Source organism: Scyliorhinus canicula, chromosome 12 (assembly GCF_902713615.1).
Source record: "Scyliorhinus canicula chromosome 12, sScyCan1.1, whole genome shotgun sequence".
Lineage (NCBI taxonomy): Eukaryota > Metazoa > Chordata > Chondrichthyes > Carcharhiniformes > Scyliorhinidae > Scyliorhinus > Scyliorhinus canicula.
Genome location: NC_052157.1, coordinates 11127785 through 11153247, shown reverse-complemented (window position 1 = coordinate 11153247; position 25463 = coordinate 11127785). Strand labels below are relative to the sequence as shown.

Sequence of the window (25463 nt, the reverse complement as noted above, 5' to 3'; positions counted from 1 at the left end):
TCAAGCGGGCTGCTTTGTTTTGGATGGTGACGAGCTTCTTGAGTGTTTTTGGCGCTGCACTCATCCAGGCAAGTGGAGAGTATTCCAACACAATTCTGACTCGTACCTTTGTTGTGTCGCCCTGGACTAGGGTGCAGTCGAAGAAAGAAAATGGCTTATTGTCACGAGTAGGCTTCAATGAAGTTACTGTGAAAAGCCCCTAGTCGCCACATTCCAGCGCCTGTCCGGGGAGGCTGGTACAGGAATCGAACCGTGCTGCTGGCCTGCTTAGTCTGCTTTAAAAGCCAGCGATTTAGCCCAGTGAGCTAAACCAGCCGCTGCATTAGGTTACCTATCATGTGGTTACCTACCATTTAATTCCTAATCGCCCCTCTTTACTTGCTCCCACCCTCTAGACCCACACACCCAATCTTTGTTTCGGATGGTTCCAGCACCTTCTTTCTCATCAAACTTTGATTTCTGTTCAAGGTTTTCACTGTACATTTATTCAGGTCTCTTCAGTTTCAGAAATACACCAGCTTTTCTGGAGAGAGCACGTGGTAGAGAGAGGAGGTCCTTTCCCTTTTAGCCTCCAGGATTCAAAACTCTGCTTTCCTTAGGTTCCTTAGGAACTCATCCCACTCGGCCTGGATCCAATCACCACTTGTTACTGGGCAGGATACGGCCTTTTGGCCAATTCATTGGCAGCAGCCAGCCAATTGAACCGAGTCCCATCAGTCGGGTGCCACAAAGTCTGAGCTTTGCTGTCCAAAGCTAGCAGATGATTCTCTTTCATAACTTTTGAGTTCCTTATTTCCTCTGTTCGACTTAAAGGTATATGTCCACTAAGCATCCATGGGCCAAAAAATGAAGAATGGGGAAAAAAAGGAATCAACGGGAAGGACGGTTAAACCTTGTGGATGGTGGACAGGCTTTGGGGAATGGCTGAGACTTGGAGCCTCATCTCTGCCACAAATTAATGGCAGATTTGTTCTGTCAAGAATATGATTACATCTCTTTGATACACTCTACACCAGAGAAAGAAACAAATATTGCGATGCAGAATTCATCAAATCATATTTGTGACATCAACAATCAGTCAACAAGTACTGAATAAGCCTTTCTTTCTAGTTCCTTTCATTAGTTGTATCTCCACATTTTTCATGTGGGAGAAAATTACATTTGAAAAACAAAAATGCTTTGCAGCGATTTAGTGACGAGAGCTTATCACATTCCCATTTCAGGTTCAGCACTCAGCTTTTTCATGGAGGTCGAAACCAAAGAAAATACGCGGTAAGAACAAAGCAGATTGAAACTATTTGGAAAGAAAGCACAGCCAACAGCAACCCCCACGAAAGGGGGCACCTTAGAAGCAGACCCTCGAGGGAATAAAATGGCACTTCTCCAGCTTCCTTGCGGCAAGTTTTCCCATGGCGGAGGTGGCTTGCCATTGGCTGCTGCTGGGATCTTCCGGTCACCCCAAAGCCATTGCCGATTTAAATTGCTCGCCGCACCATCGTCGGGAAGCTAGTGGCGGGAGTCGACTTCCATGTGACCGGAAGATCCCACTGGTGGGAGGGGCTGGAGAATTCTGCCCGTTGGCTTGAGTAGTTCTAACATTGCAAGGCTAAAGCAACAAGCAAGGTAGACAAAGGACACTGACCGCAACTGAATAATGTGATGTGAGCCACGCTTACCAACAGTTAGAACCGGACCATGCATCAAGAGGATATCATGGAATCATAATCATAGAATTTACAGTGCAGAAGGAGGCCATTCGGCCCATCAAGTCTGCACTGGCTCTTGGAAAGAACACCCTACTTAAGTCCCCACCTCCACCCTATCCCTGTAATCCAGCAACCCCATCTAACCTAAGGGCAATTTATCATGGCTAGCTGATGGAAGACAAAGAGTGGTGGTTGATGGGAAATGCTCTGACTGGTGTCCAGTTACTAGTGGTGTGCGACAAGGATTTGTTTTGGGGCCGTTGCTGTTTGTCATTTTTATAAATGACCTGGAGGAGGGCGTAGAAGGATGGGTGAGTAAATTTGCAGATGACACTAAAGTCGGTGGAGTTGTGGACAGTGCAGAAGGATGTTACAAGTTACAGAGGGACATAGATAAGCTGCAGAGCTGGGCTGACAGGTGGCAAATGGAGTTTAATGCAGAAAAGTGTGAGGTGATTCATTTTGGAAGGAATAACAAAAAGGCAGAGTACTGGGCTAATGGTAAGATTCTTGGTAGTGTGGACGAGCAGAGAGATCTCGGTGTCCATGTCCATAGATCCCTGGAAGTTGCCACCCAGGTTGAGAGGGTTGTTAAGAAGGCGTACGGTGTGTTAGCTTTTATTGGTAGAGGAATTGAGTTTCGGAGCCATGAAGTCATGTTGCAGTTGTACAAAACTCTGGTGCGGCCGCATTTGGAGTATTGTGTGCAGTTCTGGTCGCCACATTATAGGAAGGATGTGGAAGCATTGGAAAGGGTACAGAGGAGATTTACAAGAATGTTGCCTGGTATGGAGGGAAGATCATATGAGGAAAGGCTGAAGGACTTGAGGCTGTTTTCGTTAGAGAGAAGAAGGTTAAGAGGGGACTTAATTGAGGCATACAAGATGATCAGAGGATTAGATAGGGTGGACATCGAGAGCCTTTTTCCTCAGATGGTGATGTCCAGCACGAGGGGACAGAGCTTTAAATTGAGGGGAGATAGATATAGGACAGATGTCAGAGGTAGGTTCTTAATTCAGAGAGTAGTAAGGGCGTGGAATGCCCTGCCTGCAACAGTAGTGGACTCGCCAACACTAAACGCATTCAAATGGTCATTGGAAAGGCATATGGACGATAAGGGAATAGTGTAGAGGGACTTTAGAAGGGTTTCACAGGACGGTGCAACATCGTGGGCCGAAGGGCCTGTACTGCGCTGTAATGTTTTACGTTCTAATCCACCTAACCTGCACATCCTACATGGTAGCATTGTGGGGGTGGCACGGTAGCATAATTGCTTCACAGCTCCAGGGTCCCAGGTTCGATTCCGGCTTGGGTCACTGTCTGTGCAGAGTCTGCACATCCTCCCCGTGTGTGCGTGGGTTTCCTCCGGGTGCTCCGGTTTCCTCCCACAGTCCAAAGATGTGCAGGTTAGGTGGATTGGCCATGCTTAATTGCCCTTAGAGTCCAAAATTGCCCTTAGTGTTGGGTGGGGTTACTGGGTTATGGGGATAGGGTGGAGGTGTTGACCTCGGGTAGGGTGCTCTTTCCAAGATCCGATGCAGACTCGATGGGCCGAATGGCCTCCTTCTCACTGTAAATTCTATGATCTTTGGACTGTGGGAGGAAACCGGAGCACCAGGAGGAAACTCACACAGACACAGGGAGAATGTGCAGACTCCGCACAGACAGTGACCCAAGCTGGGAATCGAACCTGGGACCCTGGCGCTGTGAAGCCATAGTGCTAACCATTATGCTACCGTGCTGCCCACAATATGTCAGCATAAATACTCACAAGGGATTAAACCAACATACACGTCTACGGTTTGGAGTTTCACCCCCTTGCGCCACCTTCCAGCGAACTATGGCTAGTTTACTGTGGGGTTTGCCCAGAGTTGTCGTTTATTTGGATGATGTTTCAATAACGGGATCCACTGAAGAGGAACATCTGGCCAATTTGGATGAAGTTTTGAAGTGGTTTCAGGAGGCAGGAGTAGAATTAAGATGATTGACGTGCACATTCCAAGTAAACAAGGTGGTTTATCTTGGTTATCAAGTGGGCACTCAGGAGTTACACCCCATCTCATACACCAGTGTTTTTTAAACTTCTTTGCCAGTGCCCATTTTTATCAACCGCCCATCCTTTGCGACCCACGCCGGCCGACTTTCGCCTGCTAACCTTTGCGACCCACCATTTTCGCTTACCTTTAATGTGACGAGTGAGCCTGCTTGGTCCTCACAATCTCACTTGTTTTGTCATTCAATTTTACATTTCTGCTAAGGTCTTCAGCTGATGACTTAAGTTCTCGGCGCATCCGTTGAAAAAAATCAAGAGGTTTGTCCTCAAACTTGTCATTCTTCGTCTTCTAATGCCTTTGAAGTTTTGAGGGTTTTAAACTTTCATTTGCCAGTACTTCCCCATATATAACATACATGAGCTTTGCATTCTGATTTTGCATTGGCACAATTAATAAACCAATACCTCAAGTAATCATCTTTATACTGCTTTGTTCCTGATTTCGGCCTCTTAATGGGTTGTTCACCAGAAACCCTGGAACTATCACCGCACTGCTGACATCTACAAAGTGGAGGAATCTCTCTCGTGCCCAGACCTTCTGACGTCAGCGGACCTACTCTCTGCCACCACTTCTGGAGAGAAGACTCCAACGATTTTTTAAAACAGTCTGCTCCTATGTCAGGCGGCATCTGTCCCTGGGCTCCAGGCCTGCGCACTGCTGAGGGGGCACGCATGCACGGGACGGCCGGCATTCGGAAAGCCGGTCGCAGCCGGCATTTTGAAAAGCTGGTCACGGCCATTGGGCACTTATTCCCGCGATCAGGAACGTCACGACCGAGAGCACCGCGACCCTCCCCAAACCTGCCCATGGGTCGCAACTGCCGTACAGCATAAAGTGGGAGCAATTATAGAGGCACCGGCCTCTGATAACTCAGATTTTTACGGGGGGCTGGTCAACGACAATGGACGATTCCCCCCAATCTATCGACATTGCCAGCACCATGGCATGTGCTGTTGAAGAAGCGGCAAAGGTGGTGTCGGAGTACACCACAGGAAGAGGCTTTTAGTCACGTTAAGCAGGCACTTCAGTCTTCATGCTTACTGGTGCATAGTTAATGACTTAAAGATAGTACTTACATACAATGCATCACCATATGGGGTAGGGACTGTGTTATTGGGTCCATATCATGAACCCTAACAAACAGGGAAAGAAGATATTCCCAAATCAAAAAAGGTTTATTAAACTAAGGTTTATTTTTTTTTAAATATAATTTTTATTGGAATTTTTTACAGAAAATATAAAACATAACGACAAACAATGAAATGCAACAAAATAACCCATAATAACCGTACCACCCCCAGACCGTATCGACGCATGTATCACATCCCCCCACCCCCCCAACCCCAATGAACAACAAAAGAACTTCAAAATAAATTTAAATTAAATAAACAAACATAGTCATCGTCCGCCCCCCCCCCACCTTTTCCCTCCCCCTGCCCCTCCCCTCCCCCCCCCGGGTTGCTGCTGCTACTGTCCCCGTACCCTATCGTTGAGCCAGAAAGTCGAGAAAAGGTTGCCACCGCCTAAAGAACCCTTGTACCGACCCTCTCAGGGTGAATTTGACCTTCTCTAGCTTAATGAAACCCGCCATGTCATTGATCCAGGTGGTTTATTAACTACAGTATCAAGAAGTTTCATTAGCATATATATGGGGCAGCAGGGTAGCATGGTGGTTAGCATAAATGCTTCACAGCTCCAGGGTCCCAGGTTCGATTCTCGGCTGGGTCACTGTCTGTGTGGAGTCTGCACGTCCTCCCCCTGTGTGCGTGGGTTTCCTCCGGGTGCTCCGGTTTCCTCCCACAGTCCAAAGATGTGCGGGTTAGGTGGATTGGCCATGCTAAATTGCCCGTAGAGTCCTAATAAAAGTAGGGTTAAGGGGGAGGTTGTTGGGTTACGGGTATAGGGTGGATCCGTGTGTTTGAGTAGGGTGACCATGGCTCGGCACAACATTGAGGGCCGAAGGGCCTGTTCTGTGCTGTACTGTTCTATGTTCTATGGGAGGCATTTCATGATCATCACAGGTCACACGCCACTTTTAAGGCTTTTCAAAGAAGACAAATCCATCCTACCTTTTGCCTATGCGATTCAGCGTTGGCGCAGTTCTTATTGGCCTACGAATATACTTTCCAATGTCAGCGGGGTTCACATAGCGAGTGCTTAAGCAGACATCCTTTACCAAAATGCAAGCCATCCCCACTAGTACCGTAAGAGATTTTAATGACCTTAATCTTTCTGGATTCCTTACCTGTAACAGCGCATCAAATTAAGTACAGGACAAACAGATACCCATTGTTGCCGAAGGTTAACCATGGGACGGCGGAAAGAGAAAGCTTTGGAGGAAATTAAGCCTCATTAGCTCAGGAGAGATGAGCTTAGTTGTGAGGATGGTGTCATCCTTTGGGGAATGAAAGTGACCGTCCCCCTATCAGGGAAAGAATCACTGCTTGAAGAATTGCATAGCGCCCAGTCGGGCGTGTCCAAAATGAAAATGCCGGTGAGAAGCTATGTTTGGTGGTCTGGCATCGACATGGATGTAGAAAGGGTTGTGAAACAATGTTACCAACGCCTGTTATACCAGAAGTTGCCAGCCGCAGCTCCCTTGCACCCCTGGGAATGGTCGGGTCGACCGTGGGTGAAAGTTCATGTAGGTTACGTTGGCCCATTCATGGATGTTATGTTCCTTCTGCCAGTGGACACCCATTCAAAATGGATGGAGATATTTGAAATTAAGTCAACGACTTCATGCGCCACGGTTGAGAAACTGCACCAATGTTTCGGCACCCACAGCGTTCCTGAAGTGCAACAGCGTTCACACGAGTGCGGAATTCCAGCAGTTCATGATATTTAACGGGATAAATCATATTCAGGCCACACCATATCGCCTTTTGTCAAATGGGTTGGCTGGAAAGATAGTTCAGACATTCAAGGCTGAAGAAGCAATCACGAGTGTCACTAAGAACCAAGGTAGCATGGTTCCTGTTAGCCTACAGAACCACCCCGCGTCCCACAACTGGCATATCCCCAGCTGAGTTGCTGGTGGGTCATCACCTGAGAACCAGTTTGAGCCTGGTATTTGCAATTGTGGCCGGGAGGGTGGAGACAAGGCAGAGTTGTCAGGGAAGGAACTACCATTCGGCAAATGTGGAAAGTTCATTTGTGACAGACGATCCAGTTTTTGTCAAGAATTTTGGAAGTGGACCAAGTTGGGTCCCGGGAGACGTGGTGGCCACGTGCTGGAAGTGAAAGTGCAGGACACGTTTTTGAAGAAACACATAGGCTATTGGTGGAGACGGGTGCCGCTCCAGGGGCCAGTGGTACTGCCTGATCCAATGTTGTTTGTCTACCGAGTGAAGCGGTTCATCAGCCAGTGGCAGGCCAAAGAGCTTCTCCCAGTGGAGCCGATCTCACAGTGGAAAATGACGTGCAGCTACCAAGAGAGAGTTCCAGTGAAGCAGGTCCAACCAACGCTATCCCTAGAGCAGAAGCACAATCAGCTGAGCTACCTGTTCCCAAAGAGGAAGTCCCACGACAGACTGAATTTCTGATGAACTGTATGAAAAAATTGTTCATTATTGCTAATGTTTTGGAAGTTGCAGAAGTTATCAATCAACAGTGTAATTATGTACTTAAAGACGGAGAGATGTAGCTGCTGACCCCTGTTATATTACGATGTTGTAATATATATACATTACTCTTTTTGTCTAGCCGAGTTGTTGAAATATAGCCGTAGTCTTCCAGTGATGATAAAGTAATTTTTCTTTCAATAAACAATTTTATTGAGGTATTTTTGGCATTATAAACAGTTACAGTGTACAGTAATGAGCAAATATCAACAAAAAACATAGTGCAAATGACCAATCCTCTCTCATAAACAATATCCGCCTATCTATCCCCCCTATTCTACTCTAATCTACTCCCCCCCCCCCAACCCCAACCCCCTCCCCCCCCCCCACGCTGACGTTTAATTCCCCACGAAGAAGTTGATGAATGGTTGCCACCTTCGGACAAACCCTAATAAAGATCCTCTCAAGGCAAATAAAATTTTTTACAGACCAAGAAAGCTCGACATGTCCGAGAGCCATACTTCGGTCTTCGGGGGCTTTGAGTCCCTCCATGCCAGCAGTATACGTCGCCGGGCTACCAAGGAAGCAAAGGCCTCAAGACGTCGGCCTCATTCTCCTCCTGGACCCCCGGGTCTTCCGAGACCCCAAACATTGTCACTACTAAACTCATCACCACCCTAGTTTTCAGTACCTGGGACATGACGTCCGCAAATCCCTCCCAGTATCTCCTAAGTTTTGGACATGGCCAAAACATGTGGGTGTGAATCTCTGGTCCTCCCGCGCATCTAGCACACTTGTCTTCTACCCCAAAAAATTTGCTCATCCGGGCCACCATCATATGTGCCCGATGGACGACCTTGAACTGAAACAGGCTGAGTTTAGCACATGTTGCAGTTGAATTTACCCTACTCCGGGCTTCCGCCCATACCCCGTCCTCCATCTCGCCGAGTTCCTTCTCCCACTTGAGCTTCAGTTCCTCTGTCTGGGACTCCTCCCCTTTCATGAGTTCTTGGTAAATATCTGAGATTTGCCCCTCTCCTACTTCTCCCCCGAAAACAACTCTATCCTGGATCCCATTTGGTGGGAGGCGTGGGAAGGATGAGACCTGTCTGCGTATGAAGTCACACACTTGCAAGTACCTGAAGTTATTCCCCCTCACTAGTCCGAATTTTTCCTCCAAGGCCCTCATGCTCGAGAAGCTCCCCCCCCCCAAGAACATATCGCCCATCCTCCCCATCCTCATAATGGAGACCAGACCGATGCTCCCACCTCCCCGACATGTTTCCTCTACTGGCCCCAGATCCGCAGGGCTGCCACCACTACCGGGCTGGTGGAGTACCTGGCCAGCGGGAGCGGTAGGGGAGCCGTGACCAGGGCTGCCAGACTGGTTCCCCTGCACGAAGCCGCCTCCACTCGCCCCCAAATAGACCCCGTACCCACCATCCAACTCCTTACCATGGCTATGTTAGCTGCCCAGTAGTAGTTGCTAAGGTTCGACAGCGCCAGTCCCCCTCGCTACGGTTCCTCTCAAGCATCGCTTTCTTCACCCACGATGCCCAGACAAAGCCCATAATAATCTTGTTGACCCTTTTGAAGAAGGACCGCGGGATGAAAATCGGGAGGCACTTAAAAATAAACAGGAATCTTGGGAGGATTGTCATCTTTACCGTCTTCACTCTCCCCGCAAGTGATAGCGGGAGTGCATCCCATCTCCTGAACTCGCTCTTCATTTGTTCCACCACTCTAGTCAAATTTAGCTTGTGCAGCCTGCCCCAGTCTTGCGCCACCTGTATCCCCAAGTATCGGAAACTTTCCCCAACCAGCCTAAATGGCAGCTCCTCCAGCCTATTCTCCTGTCCCCTCGCCTGCACTACAGACATCTCACTCTTAGTCATGTTCAGTTTGTACCCTGAAAACCGGCCAAATTCTCTCAATATTCCGAGTATACTGTCCATCCCAGCCAGCGGGTCGGCTACGTACAGGAGCAGGTCATCCGTGTAAAGCGATACCCTGTGTTCCACCCCTTCCCTAATCATTCCCTTCCAACCCCTCGCAGCTCTCAGGGCAATCGCCAGAGGTTCTATAGCCAGTGCGAACTGCAACGGGGAGAGTGGACATCCTTGTCTGGTCCCCCGGTGTGGTCTAAAATAGTCTGATGTTGTCCTATTCGTCCTTACGCTAGCTTTTGGGGCCTGGTACAATAGTCTGACCCAGTCGACAAAGCCCTCTCCGAACCCGAACCGTCCGAGTACCTCCCAGAAATAGTCCCACTTCACCCGGTCAAAGGCCTTCTCGGCATCCATTGCAACCACTGCCTCTACCTCTTTGCACTCCGTGGGCATCATGATCACGTTGAGTAGTCTTCTTAAGTTGGCTACCAGCTGTCTGCCTTTAACAAACCCTGTTTGGTCTTCCCCGATCACCTCCAGGACACAGTCCTCAATTCTAAGCGCCAAGGCCTTACCCAGGAGCTTGGCGTCAACCTTGATCAGGGAGATTGGTCTGTATGACCAACACGCTTCCAGGTCTTTATCCCATTTTAATATCAGCGAGATGGTAGCCTGTGACATCGTCGGAGGTAGAGTCCCTCTGTCCCTTGCCTTGTAAAATACCCTAGTCAGCACTGGCCCCACTATCTCGGAGAACCTTTCGTACAACTCCACTGGGTATCCATCGGCCCCGGGGATTTACCCGACTGCATGGCCTTCAAACCCCCCAGTACTTCCTCAGCTCTAATCGGGGCCCCCAGTCCGTCTACTAACCCCCTGCTCACTTTTGGGAAGGTCAGTCCGTCTAAGAAGTGTTTCATCTCCTCCGGCTCCTCAGGGGGTTCCGAGGTATGGAGCTTGCTATAAAACCCCCGAAACACCTTGTTCAGCCCTGACGGGTCATCCACTCTGTTCCCCATACCGTCCACTACCCTACCTATTTCTCTGGCAGCATCCTTCCTCCTGAGTTGCTGCGCAAGTATTCTACCAGCTTTCTCCCCATGCTCATAGACCACTCCCTTTGCCTTCCTTAGTTGTTCCAAGGCTTTGCTCGTGGACAACACTCCCAGCTTGGCCTGCAGTCTCCGTCTATCTCTAAGTAGGTCCTCCCTCGGAGCCTCTGTGTATTCCCTGTCTGTCCGGTGAATCTCCTTGACCAGTCTGTCCTTTTCCGCTCTGTCTGTTCTATCTCTGTGGGCCCAGGTTGAAATCAGCTCCCCCCCTTACCACCGCCTTCAGCGCCTCCCATAGGGTCGCTGCTGAGGCTTCCTCTGTGTCATTAACCTGCAGGTAGTTCTGCATGCACTGCCACAATCTCTCGCACATCCCCTCATCTGCTAGCAACCCTACGTCTAACCTCCATTGCGGGCGCTGGTAGCTCCCTTTGCAGACCTGCAAGTCAACCCAGTGTGGGGCATGATCCGAGATGGTGAGCGCCGAGTACTCCATATTTTTTACCCCGCCTACACAGTCCCTGCTCATGATGAAGAAATCGATTCTAGAATATACTTTGTGAACATGCGAGTAGAACGAATATTCCCTTCCCGACGGCCGTCTGGCTCTCCATGGGTCTACCCCCCACCATCTGCTCCATGAACCCCCTCAGTTCCCTTGCCATCGCTGGGAGCCTACCCATTCTGGAGCATGACTGGTCTAGTCCGAGGACCGTGTTGAAGTCCCCATCCATGATCAGCTTGCTTGAGTCTAAGTCTGGGATTTTCCCCAGCACCCTTTTAATGAAGTCAGCATCATCCAAATGTGGAGTATATACATTCACCAGGACTACCCTCACCCCCTCAAGCCTACCACGGACCATAAGAAATCTACCACCTCCATCTGCAATTGTGCCCTCCGCCTCAAATTGAACCTGTTTATTAGTCATGATTGCCAACTCCCTGGACTAAGCCCGAGTGGAAGACTTGGCTAATCCAGCCCTTCGTTCATCTTGTCTGGTCAGTCACTTTCAGATGTGTCACCTGCAGCATGATTACGTCCGCCTTTAGAGTCCGCAAGTGCGCGAACACACGTGCCCTCTTGACTGGCCAGTTTAGTCCTTTGACATTCCAGGTGATCAGCCTGGTTGGAGGGCACCTGCTCCCCCCCCCCCCCCCATGCCGGTGAACCATAACCCTTCTTGGGCCCGCCCCCAGCCCATGTGCCGCGTCCCTCCCGGTTCACCTCCTGGCAGTTCCCACCCCTGACCTCCTCTCTGTTACCTAATTTAGATCCCTCCCATGTCAGCAGAATAGCTTCCGCCCCTCCTCCCCCCCCCCCCCCACCCCCCCAGCAACAACCCTCTGTAACCCGACCCCTGCCATGTACTGGCTGTATGCATAACCCCCCACCTGACTTCCTTGACTAGCTTCCAGCTAGCCCGGTGACTCATCTCTCCGGCGCCCACTTGTCTCGCTCCCATTGTTCCCCCAAGCTCATCCCCCCCACCCATCCACACCCATTCCTGCTCGAGCAGTCTCTCTGAAGTAAGGAAGATCAAACAAAAAAGGGCAATCAAACAAAGAACCGAGACCGCTCCAGCTGTAATGCTATTCCAGTTGTGTAAACAGCTGAGTGATATCAATCGCCCCTTTCTGCGCATTAATAAAAGAAAAACCCAGCAACACAGTACTCATGTAACCCTCCCCTGCATCAAATAACTTTAACCCCCATTGCTTCCTGGCCAGATTTCTGTTACGATGGAAGCTCCAAAAAGAAAAAACACACAGAAAAAGCAAAAGGAAAAAAGAAAAGAGAGAGGGGGCACCCGTTCCCCCCTCGCCCATTGTAACCAAAGGCAGCGAAAAGAAATACAAAGGGCGCGATTCTCAAAACGGGAGACTGAGTGCCGACGCCGGAGTGAAACCCGGAGTGTTTCACTCCGGTGTCGGAGGCCGCTCCTCGCCCCCTATTCTCCCCCCCCTCCCCCCCCCCCCCGGGGGGCCAGGTGCGGCGGCGCATGAATCCCGAGCGCCTGGCCTTGATGCGTGCGGCAAGCGACGCGCCGGGAATGACGCGGCCGGCGGCGCCGAAGTGACGTCAGCTGTGCATACGCAGGTTGGCCGGCTCCAACCCACACATGCGCGGTTGCCGTCTTCCCCTCCGCTGCCCCGCAAGACGTGGCGGCTTGATCTTGCAGGGCGTCGGAGGAAAAGAGTGCGTCGTTTACAGACGCCGGCCCGACGATCAGTGGGCACCGATCGCGGGCCAGACATCTGTTGAGCGCGCCCGTGGTGCTCGATCCTCCCTCCGCCCCCCACAGGCCCCACACTCACCTGTCGCGCGCTGTTCACGCCGGCAGCGACCAGGGGCGAAATTCTCCGCAGACCGTCGTAACGCCGATTTCCGGCGAGCATAATTGGTGTGGATGACTCCGGCGTGGGGGCCTTCTTTTAGGCGTCTATTCTCCGTTCCCGGAGGGGCCAGCAGCGGACTGACGCGATACGTGTCAGTTTCACCCGCTGCGGAAGTGGCGAGACCCGGCGTGGGGGGGGGGAGAGAGAGAGAGATAGACCCGGCGTTTGGGGGGGGAGGAGGAGAGAGACAGACCCGGCGTTGGGGGGGGGGGGGGGGGGAGGAGAGAGACAGACCCGGCGTTTGGGGGGGGGGGGAGGAGGAGAGAGTCAGACCGGCATTTGGGGGGGGGGAGAGAGAGACAGACCGGCATTTGGGGGGGGAGAGTGACAGACCCGGCATTTGGGGGGGGGGGGGAGGAGAGAGACAGACCGGCATTTGGGGGGGGGCGGGAGGAGAGAGACAGACCGGCATTTGGGGGGGGGGGAGAGAGACAGACCCGGCATTTGGGGGGGGGGGGAGGGAGACAGACCCGGCGTTGGGGGGGGGGGGGAGGAGAGAGACAGACCCGGCGTTGGGGGGAGGGGGAGGAGAGAGACAGACCAGCATTTGGGGGAGGGGGAGGAGAGAGACAGACCGGCATTTGGGGGGGGGGGGAGGAGAGAGACAGACCGGCATTTGGGGGGGGGGGAGAGAGACAGACCCGGCATTTGGGGGGGGGGAGAGAGACAGACCCGGCGTGGGGGGGGGGGGGGGGGGGGGAGAGACAGACCGGCATTTGGGGGGGGGGGGGGGAGGAGGAGAGAGACAGACCCGGCGTTGGGGGGTTTGCGGCGTTGAGTTGAGAGGAGAGGGGGGGGGTTTGCGGCGTTGAGTTGAGAGGAGGGGGGGGGGTTTTGCGGCGTTGAGTTGAGAGGAGGGGGGGGTTTGCGGCGTTGAGTTGAGAGGAGGGGGGTTTGCCGCGTTGAGTTGAGAGGAGGGGGGGTTTGCGGCGTTGAGTTGAGAGAGGGGGGCGGCGTTGGAGGGGGGTAGGGGTGGTGAAGGAGGTAGGGGTGGTGAGGGGGGGTTGGGGTAGGGGCAGCGGCGTGCAGAGGAGGGGGGCGACGGATGCCCGGGGCCAACGCACCGTCGCCCCCCCTCTGCACGCAGCTGCCCCTACCCCTACCCCCCTCCCCACCACCCCTATCCCCCTCCAACACCGCCCCCCCCTCTCTCAACGCCGCACCCCCCCCACTAACACCGCACCCCCCCCCCACTAATGCCGCACCCCCCCCCCCCCTCCACTAACGGAGGAAGGAAGGGGGGGAGGAGGAAGGAAGGGGGGAGGAGGAAGGAAGGGGGAGGAGGAAGGAAGGGGGGGGAGGAGGAAGGAAGGGGGGGAGGAGGAAGGAAGGGGGGGAGGAGGAAGGAAGGGGGGGAGGAGGAAGGAAGGGGGGGAGGAGGAAGGAAGGGGGGGAGGAAGGAAGGGGGGAAGAGGAAGGAAGGGGGGAGGAGGAGAGAGGGGGGGTGTGTGGCTACCGGCCTTCAGAGGGAGGGGGGGTGTGGGTACCGGCCTTCAGAGGGAGGGGGGGTGTGGGTACCGGCCTTCAGAGGGAGGGGGGGGGGGTGTGGCTACCGGCCTTCAGAGGGAGGGGGGGTGTGGGTACCGGCCTTCAGAGGGAGAGGGGGGGGGGTGTGGATACCGGCCTTCAGAGGGAAGGGGGGGTGTGGGTACCGGCCTTCAGAGGGAGGGGGGGTGTGGGTACCGGTGTTGAGGGGGGGGGGGGACCCGGCGTTGAGAGGGGGGGGGGGTTGCGGCGTTGAGGGGGGGGTTTGCGGCGTTGAGAGGGTGGGTGGTGCGGCGTTGAGGGTGGGGGGTTGCGGCGTTGCGAGAGATGGGGGGGCGGTGTTGGAGGGGGGTAGGGGTGGTGGGGAGGGGGGTAGGGGTGGTGGGGAGGGGGGTAGGGGTGGTGAGGGGGGTAGGGGCGTGGTTGGGGTAGGGGGCAGCGGCGTACAGAGGGGGGGCGACGGTGCGTTGGCCCCGGGCATCCGTCGCCCCCCCCCTCTCTGCACGCCGCTGCCCCCAAACCCCCCCCCACCACCCCTACCCCCTCCAACGCCCCTACCCCCCTCCCCACCACCCCTACCCCCCTCCCCACCACCCCTACCCCCCCAACGCCGCAACCCCCCCCCAATGCCGCAACCCCCCCCCCAATGCCGCAACCCCCCCCAATGCCGCTACCCCCTCCCAATGCCGCAACCCCCCCCCAATGCCGCAACACTCCCCCCCCCAATGCCGCAACCCCCCCCTCCCAATGCCGCAACCCCCCCCCCCCCCCCCCCCCCCCCCCCCCCCCCCCCCAATTGCCCTCGGACACTGAACGGCGTCAACCATCATCAATGGTTGACGCCGTTTTAAAGCTACTCTGTTTTTCGCCGACGTGACCCGTGGCCACGTCGGCGGGACTTCGGCCCATCCGGGCCGGAGATTTGTTGAAACAAAAATATAATGAAATCCCGCCGGCGCCAGCTGTTTTCAGAGGCTGCCGGCGGGATTTGCACAACGCCGGTTTTTGGCCGGTCAGAGAATAGAAAACCCTGCGGGAGCGGGATTAACGCCGCTGCCAGCCGATTCTCCGACCCTGCGTGGGGTCGGAGAATTTCGCCGCAGGTGTGGTTGACGCCGGCGTGAACCGGTCGGGTTCGGCAGGCCGCTCGGCCCATCCGGGTCGGAGAATCGCCGGTCGCCGTGAGAAACGGCGAGTGGCGATTCTCCGAGCGGCCTGTCGTAAAACGCGACACGCCATTTTTGGGGGGTTGGGAGAATCGCGGCGGTGCAAGGGCGGCGTGGCGTGATTTGCCCGGCATTCCCGCGATTCTTCCACCCGGCGTGGGGTGCGGAGAATCGTGCCCAAAGTACCTGTGAAGCAACAAAAAATAGAAAGTCAGTCCAAGAAAAATAGAAGTCACGTAAACAATAATACTCCGACTCTGGCTTGAGTCCGTGGGTCCTCAGTTCGGCACCAGTCCCTGATCCTTTGCGAACTCCATCGTCTCATCGGGGTCCACAAAGTAGTAATGCTGGCTCTGGCGTGTGACCCAAAGACGTGCCGGGAAGAGTAGACCGAACTTCACGTGCTTTTTGAACAAAATCTCTTTAATTAATTTGTTTAAAGGCTGCTCGTCGCCTGGCCACCTCCTGATTCAGGTCCTGGTTGATGCGTAGGACATTGTTCCACGTACAGCTCCTTGTGCTCTTTGCCCACTGAAGGACCAGCTCCTTATCTGTGAACACGTGGAACCTGACCACCATTGGTCGGGGGGGGGGGGGGGGGGGGGGGGGGGGGGGGGGGGGGGGGGGCACCCCGCCCCGGTCGCGGCTGCCTCACCTGCACTCTGTGTGCCCCATCCAGCTCCAGCGGTTGCGGGAAGGAGTTAGCCCCCATCAGCTGCTGCAGCCGGTCTGCCACAAACGTCGTGGCGTCCGCACCTTCGGCCCCCTCTGGGAGGCCAACAATTCTCAGATTTTGTCTGCGGGCTCTGTTTTCCAGGTCTTCAAGTCTGTCAAGCAGCCTTCTCTGTCGCTCCTTTAACCCATCTATTTCTATTGCAGCGGTCGTTTGTGTGTCAGCCTGTTCCTCCACCGCTTGCTCCAGCTCCTTGACCTTTTTGTCCTGGGCCTCCAGTCTTTGGTTCACTTGCTCCACCGCTTTCTGAAGTGTTCTAAGTTATCCCGCTTCATTGCTTCCAAACTTCCTTTTATGACCTGCAGCATATTGTCCAGCGCTGCTTGGATTGTCTGGTCCGCGGTCCGTACGTCAGCCACCTTTGATCCCAGGTCAGCTCCCACACCACATTGTCTCTGCCCTTTCTTTTCCTGCTTTCACTGCTTTCTGCTCTTCTTTGTTTCCATGCAGCTCCGCACGTTTAAATCAGCAACTTTGTGGCCGTCTTTTCTAGCGCTCAAAAGTTCCGAAAAGTCGGGAAATCAGGTCCAAAGTGGACCGGAGTGGGAGCCACTGAATGTGCGACTCACTCCCTCATAGCCGCCACCGGAAGGCGATGATAAAGTAATTTAATGAGCAATATAAAATAATCTCATGAGTTCTTTTTACTTAATACTAAACTAGTAAACAAACAAATAACTGTAGATCAAACTATTAAATAAGATAAAGATAATTACTGATATGTATTAACTTCTTCTCTCTAGCTCTGTACTCTCTGCATTACAGAAACACACTCCTCTAGGAAAGAGCAGGGAAATATTTATATAGGTCCTGATAGTGTGGCCATCTGTTATAGCTTAACATAGTCTGATCATGTGTTACTACATACAGAAATCACTACAGCCCCTTCAAGGGGTGATGCACCATCAATTGGACACGAGATGAAGATGAGATAGGCTTTAATGCACAAGATGTGTGCCCGGCAGCAGACATACAGAAGAATGGCCGACTGCCGGGAAGCACGGGTTCTTATATCCCGCCTTGTAGGCGGAGCTACCTACCTCTCAGCCAATCGGCTGAGAGGCACATGACTTACCCGGGCCAATGGGCAGCTAGTCCTCTGCACCAATAGCAGCTTATTTCCAAGGTACCATAATACCCATAGTCATACTACCACAAGGGGCGACATTGGAATGGTCATATGACCCAATCAGCCAACAGGAAGCGAGCACGGGGATCTTGGTGTAGGGTGTGGATTTTTTCTGCCAGCTGTGATTCTAGTGCTGAGATAGAAACACAACAAATTATTTATTGTGTTCTGCATATAGTTTGTTTGCTCATAAACCCTCCGCTGTTCGTTAGCCAATTGGTGGTTGCTAATCGTTGCATTTACTACACCTTCCCTGCATCACAAAGTCAGAAGTGAGGTTTTTCGCTGATGATTGCAATGTTTGGTACCATTCGTAACTCCTTGGATACTGAAACAGTTTGAAACAAGGTCTGGACAACATTCAAGCTTGGGCTGATAAGTAGCAAGTGACCTTCAGGCCACACATGTTCCAGGCAATGACCATCTCCAAAAAAAAAGAAGAATCTCCTTTTTGATTCAATTGTATTATTATCACTGAAGCCCAATCATCAACATCCAGGACGAAGCCCTTGAGGAGTACAGTGAACGTCGGAAGTAACTTAAACGTGGAATTGGGAGGACTAAAAGAGTCAATGAAATGTCTTTAGCAAACATGGCCAAGGAGAACCCCAAGGCTTTTATGCATATATTAGGAGCAAGAGGGTAGCAAGAGAAAGAGGAGGCCCACTTAAGGACAATGAGGGAGGTTTTATAGATAGGCTTCAAAATTGGGCGGAGAAATGGCAGATGGAATTTAACCCGGACAAATTCGAGGTGATGCATTTTGGTAGATCCAATTCACCTGGGAGCTAAAAAAATAAATGGCAGAACCATCAGGAACATAGAGACACAGGGAGATCTGGGCGTGCAAGTCCACAGATCCTTAAAAGTGGCAGCACAGGTGGAAATGGTGGTAAAGAAAGCACATGGCATGCTTGCCTTAATCGAACGGGATGTCAAGTATAAAAGCTCGCAAATTATGTAACAATTTTTTAGAACTTTTGGAATACTGTGTCCAATTCTGGTCACCACACTACCAGAACGTGGAGGTGTTGGGGAGTGTACAGAAAAGGTTTACCAGGATGTTGCCTGGTATGGAGGGTATTAGCTATGAGAAGGGATTGAATAAACTGGGATTATTCTCCCTAGAGAGACGGAGGCTGAGGGGCGACCTGATAGAAGTTTATAAAATTATGAGGGGTATAGATAGGGTGAACAGTGAAGGCTTTTTCCCAGAATGGAAAAGGCAATAACAAGGGGACACAAGTTCAAGGCGAGGAGGGATACGTTCAGTGGAGATGTGTGGGGGAATTTTTTTGCACAGAGGGTGGTGCTGGCCTGGAATGCACTGCCAAGTGAGGTGGTTGAGGCAGATACATTAGCGGCCCTTAAGACTTATCTGGATAGACACATGAACAGACGGGGTATAGAAGGATCCAGGCTGTTGGTCTAGATAGGACACATGATCGGCGCAGGCTTGGAGGGCTGAAGGGCCTGTTCATGTGCTGTACTGTTCTTTGTACTTTGTTTTGCATTGAACGACAGGAAGTGGGTGAAATCCTTAATGAGTTCTTTGTATCAGTATTCACCAGGGAGAAGGACATGACGGATGTTGATGTTAGGGATAGGTGTGTGAACTCTCTTGAGAACATCAATATATCAAAGGAGGAAGTGTTGAGTATCCTAAATTGCACTAAGGTAGACAAGTCCCCAGAGCCAGTGGGATCTATCCCAGGTTACTGCAGGAGGCAAGGGGAAAAATAGCTGAGGCCTTAACGGATATCTTGACATCCTCTTTGACCACAGGCGAGGTTCCAGAGGACTGGAGAATAGCCAACGTTATTCCCTTGTTTAAGAAAGGAAGCAGGGACAATCCAGCAAATTATAGGCCGGTGAGCTTGACATCAGTGGTCCGGAAGCTTTTGGAAAAGATACTGAGAGAAAAATTGCACATTTGGACATTTGGAGAAAAATTGACTAGTTAATGACAGGCAGCATGGATTTGTAAGGGGAGGGTCATGTCTCACCAACGTGATTGAGTTTTTTGAAGCGGTAACAAAAATAATTGATGAGGGAAGGGCTGTGGATGTAGTTTATATGGATCTTAGTAAGGCGTTTGACAAGGTCCCACGTGGCAGACTGGCCCAAAAACTAAAATCACATGGGATTCGGGGTGGGCTGGCTAGATGGATACTGGATTGGTTATAGAAGTTCCCTAAAAATGGCAACACAGGTGGCCAAGGTGATTAAGAAGACATAGGGCATGCTTGCCTTCATCAGCCGGGGCATTGAGTGCTTGAGTTGGGAAATCATGTTGCAGCTATATAAAACATTGGTTAGGCTGCATTTGGAGTATTGCGTGCAGTCCTGGTCACCACATTATCAGAAGGATGTGGAACATAAAACATAGAACGATACAGCGCAGTACAGGCCCTTCGGCCCTCGATGTTGCACCGACATGGAAAAAAACTAAAGGCCATCTAACCTACACTATGCCCTTATCATCCATATGCTTATCCAATAAACTTTTAAATGCCCTCAATGTTGGCGAGTTCATTACTGTTGCAGGTAGGGCATTCCACGGCCTCACCACTCTTTGCGTAAAAAACCCACCTCTGACCTCTGTCCTATATCTATTACCCCTCAATTTAAGGCTATGTCCCCTCGTGCTAGCCACCTCCATCCGCGGGAGAAGGCTCTCGCTGTCCACCCTATCTAACCCTCTGATCATTTTGAATGCCTCTATTAAGTCACCTCTTAACCTTCTTCTCTCTAATGAAAACAACCTCAAGTCCATCAGCTTTTCCTCATAAGATTTTCCCTCCATACCAGGCAACATCCTGGTAAATCTCCTCTGCACCCGTTCCAAAGCTTCCACGTCCTTCCTATAATGAGGCGACCAGAACTGTACGCAATACTCCAAATGCGGCCGTACTAGAGTTTTGTACAACTGCAACATGACCTCATGGCTCCGGAACTCAATCCCTCTACCAATAAAGGCCAACACACCATAGGCCTTCTTCACAACCCTATCAACCTGGGTGGCAACTTTCAGGGATCTATGTACATGGACACCGAGATCCCTCTGCTCATCCACACTACCAAGAATTTTACCATTAGCCAAATATTCCTCATTCCTGTTATTCTTTCCAAAGTGAATCACCTCACACTTCTCCACATTAAACTCCATTTGCCACCTCTCAGCCCAGCTCTGCAGCTTATCTATGTCCCTCTGTAACCTGCAACATCCTTCCGCACTGTCTACAACTCCACCGACTTTAGTGTCGTCTGAAAATTTACTCACCCATCCTTCTGCGCCCTCCTCTAGGTCATTTATAAAAATGACAAACAGCAACGGCCCCAGAACAGATCCTTGTGGTACTCCACTCGTAACTGAACTCCATTCTGAACATTTCCCATCAACTACCACTCTCTGTCTTCTTTCAACTAGCCAATTTCTGATCCACATCTCTAAATCACCCTCAATCCCCAGCCTCCGTATTTTCTGCAATAGCCGACCGTGGGGAACCTTATCAAATGCTTTACTGAAATCCATATACACCACATCAACTGCTCTACCCTCATCTACCTGTTCAGTCACTTTCTCAAAGAACTCGATAAGGTTTGTGAGGCATGACCTACCCTTCACAAAACCATGCTGACTATCCCTAATCATATTATTCCTATCTAGATGATTATAAATCGTATCTTTTATAATCCTCTCCAAGACTTTACCCACCACAGACGTTAGGCTCACCGGCCTATAGTTACCGGGGTTATCTCTACTCCCCTTCTTGAACAAAGGGACCACATTTGCTATCCTCCAGTACTCTGGCACTATTCCTGTAGCCAATGATGACCTAAAAATCAAAGCCAAAGGCTCAGCAATCTCTTCCCTGGCTTCCCAGAGAATCCTAGGATAAATCCCATCAGGCCCCGGGGACGTACCTATTTTCACCTTGTCCAGAATTGCCAACACTTCTTCCCTACGCACCTCAATGCCATCTATTCTAATAGCCTGGGTCTCAGCATTCTCCTCCACAATATTATCTTTTTCTTGAGTGAATACTGACGAAAAGTATTCATTTAGTATCTCGCTTATCTCCTCAGCCTCCGCACACAACTTCCCACCACTGTCCTTGACTGGCCCTACTCTTACCCTAGTCATTCTTTTATTCCTGACATACCTATAGAAAGCTTTTGGGTTTTCCTTGATCCTACCTGCCAAAGACTTCTCATGTCCCCTCCTTGCTCGTCTTAGCTCTCTCTTTAGATCCTTCCTCGCTTCTTTGTAATTATCAAGCGCCCCAACTGAAACTTCACGCCTCATCACGCTTCATTGGGCCTCACGGTAGCATGGTGGTTAGCATCAATGCTTCACAGCTCCAGGATCCCAGGTTCGATTCCCGGCTGGGTCACTGTCTGTGTGGAGTCTGCACGTCCTCCCTGTGTGTGCGTGGGTTTCCTCCGGGTGCTCCGGTTTCCTCCCACAGTCCAAAGATGTGCGGGTTAGGTGGATTGGCCATGCTAAATTGCCCGTAGTGTAAGGTTAATGGGGGGATTGTTGGGTTATGGGTATACGGGTTACGTGGGTTTAAAGTAGGGTGATCATTGTTCGGCACAACATCGAGGGCCGAAGGGCCTGTTCTGTGCTGTACTGTTCTATGTTCTATCTTCACATAGGCCTCCTTCTTCCTCTTAACAAGAGATTCCACTTCTTTGGTAAACCACGGTTCCCTCGCTCGACCCCTTCCTCCCTGCCTGACTGGTACGTACTTATCAAGAACATGCAATAGCTGTTCCTTGAACAAGCTCCACATATCCAGTGTGCCCAACCCTTGCAGCCTACTTCTCCAACCTACACATCCTAAGTCATGTCTAATGGCATCATAATTGCCCTTCCCCCAGCTATAACTCTTGCCCTGCGGGGTATACTTATCCCTTTCCATCACTAACGTAAAGGTCACCGAATTGTGGTCACTGTTTCCAAAGTGCTCACCTACCTCCAGATCTAACACCTGGCCTGGTTCATTACCCAAAACCAAATCCAATGTGGCCTCGCCTCTTGTTGGCCTGTCAACATATTGTGTCAGGAAACCCTCCTGCACACATTGTACAAAGAACGACCCATCTAATGTACTCAAACTATATCTTTTCCAGTCAATATTTGGAAAGTTAAAGTCTCCCATAACAACCACCCTGTTACTTTCGCTCTTTTCCAGAATCATCTTCGCCATCCTTTCCTCTACATCCCTCGAACTATTAGGTGGCCTATAGAAAACTCCCAACAGGGTGACCTCTCCTTTCCTGTTTCTAACCTCAGCCCATACTACCTCGGAAGAAGAGTCCCCATCTAGCATCCTTTCCGCCACCGTAATACTGTCCTTGACTAGCAGCGCCACACCTCCCCCTCTTTTGCCCCCTTTTCTGAGCTTACTAAAACACTTAAACCCCGGAACCTGCAACAACCATTCCTGTCCCTGCTCTATCCATGTCTCTGAAATGGCCACAACATCGAAGTCCCAGGTACTAACCCATGCTGCCAGTTCCCCTACCTTATTTCGTATACTCCTGGCATTGAAGTAGACACACTTCAAACCACCTACCTGAACACCGGCTCCCTCCTGCGAAGTCAAATCTGTGCTCCTGACCTCTGTACTCTCAATCTCCCGTACCCCAAAACTACAATCCAGGTTCCCATGCCCCTGCTGAATTAGTTTAAACTCCTCCAACCTTTGGAGAGAGTGAAAATAAGGTTCATCAAGATGTTGCCTGGTCTCGAGGGTGTTGGCTATGAGGAGAGGTTGAATAAACTAGGACTGTTTTCACTGGAAAGACGGAGGCTGAGGGGAGACCTTATCAGGTCTACAAAATTATGAGAGGCATAGACTGGGTGGATAGTCAGAGGCTTTTTCCCAGGGTGGAAGTGTCAATAACAAGGGTGCACAGGTTCAAGGTGAGAGGGGAAAGTTTAAAGGGAGATGTGCAAGGTAGGTTTTTCACGCAGAGAGTGGTGGGTGCCTGGGACACGCTGCCAGAGGATGTGGTGGAAGCTGGCAGGTTAGCAACATTTAAGAGGCATCTGGATGGATACATGAATAGGGAGGAAATAGAGGGATATGGACCGAGTAAGCGCAGAAGGTTTTTTTGTTGTTTGGACATCATGATCGGCACAGGATTGGAGGCTAAAGGGGCTGTTCCTGTTCTGCACTTTTCTTTGTTCTTTGTTATCATTGACCAGAAACTGAACTGGAACTTCCATATAAATACTGTGGCCACAACAGCAGCTAAGAGGCTGGGAATTCTGTCGAATGTAACTCATTTCCTGACTCCCCAAAGCCTGTCCACCACCTACAGGGCATAAGTCAGGAGTGTGACAGAGTACTCTCCACTTGCTCAGATGAGTACAGCTCCAACAACACCGAAGAGGCATTGACACCATCCAGAACACATCTAGCAGATTGAATGACAGCCCATTAAGCAGTCACTCCCTCCGCCACCAGTGCACAGTGAGAGCGGTGTGTACCATCTGTACGGTGCACTGCATGAACTTGTCAAGCCCCCTTGGCCAGCACCTTCCAAACCAGCAACATCTGCCACCTCAAAGAACAGAAACAGCGGACGCAGGGGAACACCGCCACTTGAACGTTCCCCTCTAAATCACACACTGTCCTAACACTGAACTACATCGTCTTTCCTTCACTGTTTAGGTCAGAAAATGCTGGAACTCATTCCTAACAACAATGGTGTACGTAGAGAGTCAGCGGGGTTCGTTAAGCAATCTGCCTCGAAACATGTGGCATGCCAAAAGATCCCGCTGTCGTCAATGGGAAATGAACCCCCCTCTCCCCGGAGCCGGGTAAACCGCGGCAGAGGTGGTCCATTGACGAGACTGGAAGATCTCGCCAGCATCAACAGCTGGAATATTCCGGCACACGCGTGTTGCAGAAAGCGTATCGCCACCACCATCTCAAAGCCGAGTAGTAATGGGCATTAAATGCAGCCACAGTAATTGTATAAAAATGTTGCTATGCAATGGAAATTAAAGTTGTGATGAACGTAAAAGCAAAACGTTTTGTGCAGAACAATTTCAAATACATGCAGGGCAAGTTTATTTCCTTACAATCGCTATTGAGTAAATAAATCCCAATAAAGCTTATCCTTGAATCATTCGTGATAAAAGCATTTTTAAAAATAAATTTAGAGTACCCAATTCATTTTTTTTGCAATTCACGGGCAATTTAATGCAGCCAATCCACCTCGCCTGCACATCTTTTGGGTTGTGGGGGTGAAACCCACGCAAACACGGGGAGAATGTGCAAACTCCACACGAACAGTAACCCAGGGCCGGGATCGAACCTGGCACCTCGGTGCCGTGAGGCAACAGGTCGAACCCACTGTGCCACCGTGCTGCCCTGCTATGAAAGCATTCCTGTTCAGAATCCATGTTTAAATGTGAACATCTTTCCCGGTCAACCATGCTACCTGCTGCAAAACAATTCGCTCAGCGAAGATAAAAGCAAACTCTGCCGGTGAGGGGTCAGAGAGGTGCGAGCATCTCAACCTATTATTTGGCATTGTAACAGCCTCCAGCTTAGGTGGCATCCTGTGAAAATGAATACTCTATAATTTCCACTTCAGGGCAGAATTATTTTACTTTCAACATCTATTTGCAGAGTCTCTAGTTTGCCAGAGCAGGGGAGAGATCCGTAACAACCAGATCATGTGCACCGAGGGTGTTGTGTAAATTTCTGAGTTGGGGAGAAATGGGGGTAGGGAATGCCTTTTTAAAACAGGCGGGAGTTTCATTAAAATATTGAAATGAGGCTGTTAATGTCCTGCACATAATTTCCTCGCATTCATGCGCAGAGCATGTGCAACAATAATTATACCCCTAAATAATAGGCTTCCAGGGTTGATAGGAAATCAGTTAAGTGCACAAGTTCATTTAAAGGGCACAGTTTAAGAAAAGAAAACATTTAACAATGTTAAAGTAATTTCCGCACTGTTTGTCTTATTTTCCTTGGGTGTCACTTCGATTTTGCGGAATCCTGATGGCAATTTTTCCTCTGCGTTTATCCTACAGCTGCACCTTCTCGCCATTGAAAAAGGATGTCAGAACTCTGAATTTCTGTTGCGCCTCTCTTGACATCCCAAAGCACTTGACAGCCAATGAGGTGCTTTTTGAAATTGCTCTGGGGTGGACCCCAGCACGAGTCTGCAGATCGTGGGGGGTTCTACCAAAACGCAGAGCTTCGTTTTGGAGGTGTCAACGCTACAGGCTGCAACGTGGTTAGCCCAGTTGCTTCA

General features: G+C 51.0%; 1 protein-coding gene across 5 annotated transcripts in view; it reads right to left on the bottom strand.

Annotated features, from left to right (window-relative positions):
• The window catches only part of LOC119974644, an 86898-nt gene that overhangs the window by 40793 nt on the left and 20642 nt on the right, over window positions 1-25463 (bottom strand). Inside the window, exon 3 of one of the 5 annotated variants that reach the window (XM_038813711.1) lies at window positions 4837-4893. The exons of the other annotated variants lie outside the window; for them this stretch is intronic. The gene's annotated coding sequence lies outside the window, so the exon portion shown is untranslated. The remainder of the gene's footprint in view (window positions 1-4836; window positions 4894-25463) is intronic. 5 annotated transcript variants of the gene reach the window in all.